General features: G+C 36.8%; 1 protein-coding gene across 1 annotated transcript in view; it reads right to left on the bottom strand.

The window, feature by feature from the left end:
• Positions 1-482: 482 nt before the first annotated feature.
• capn12 (calpain 12) overlaps positions 483-997 on the bottom strand; it is a 39,469-nt gene continuing 38,954 nt past the window's right edge. Inside the window, exon 22 of the mRNA XM_084329014.1 lies at positions 483-997. This exon is cut by the window's right edge and continues 967 nt beyond it. The gene's annotated coding sequence lies outside the window, so the exon portion shown is untranslated.

Raw genomic sequence — 997 nt, 5'->3', positions numbered from 1 at the left:
ATCACTCCTGTGTCACCGGGCATGCAGGTGAGGCCTGCCAATTAGCCAATTAGTGCTGATTGGTTACCTGCTGGGGAGCTTTAAAGGCAGACCTAGTAACACACATGCACTGTCTGTGCTTAGAGAAAGAGCTGTCACGTTCTTCTAGTCCTTGTCCGTTGGGTTACCTTAGTACTTTAGTTAACATTTATATTAATAGTTCCTTGAGATAGTAGCACTTTGAGTTAGAGCACGGGGTTTTGGTGTTGGTTTGCACATAGGTTGCGTGCCCCTGAGCCAGGGTCGTAACACCACCCCATTCATAAAAATGTGGGACGCAACGATATGAACGTCTTGTCCGATTCCGATGACCGATAATAACACATGTTCTGTTACAATAACCAATAAGTTCACGGTAACCAAATTGTGTACACACTGAAAGTAATAAGACATAAAAACACTGTAAAAATGGAAAATAATCAGTTTTTATTTCTGTTTCGGATTGTCAGTGTTGTCGTTGCAAGTATACCAAACAAAAGAAAACACAAGCAGCTAGACAGAGAAATAATTATTGCTCATCGAAAAGAACAGATATTGGCCAATAATAACCAATATGGTCGCTGATAAATCATGTCTTCGCTGATGGAAATCAATCACTTCTACATACTGTGAGTCACATGGGCTAATATGAAGCAGACATAAAGGCATAGATGGGAGTTAGTTACTGAGTCGTTCAAAGGGAAACATGAGTACTAGTGCACTATGTGTTCACTGAGAAACAAAGCAAAACACATGCAGTTAGCGGCAGTCCTGTCGGCGAAAAAAACAGCTTGTTGTTGACATAGGTTGAAGGAGAAAAATGTAACTGTTTTAAATTAAAATGTAAATGTTTTACATTTAAATATATAAATTTTTTTTATTTAAATGTAAATGACCATTTTCAAATTTAAATGAAAATCTTTTCAATTTCAATTAAAAGTTTTACATTTAAATTTGAATTACGACAAAGTTACAATAG

Source organism: Notolepis coatsorum (assembly GCF_963971535.1).
Source record: "Notolepis coatsorum genome assembly, chromosome: 1".
NCBI classification, from domain to species: Eukaryota; Metazoa; Chordata; class Actinopteri; order Aulopiformes; family Paralepididae; genus Notolepis; species Notolepis coatsorum.
The sequence above is the reverse complement of the archived record's forward strand: the minus strand, read 5'-3'. Positions and strand labels throughout refer to the sequence as shown.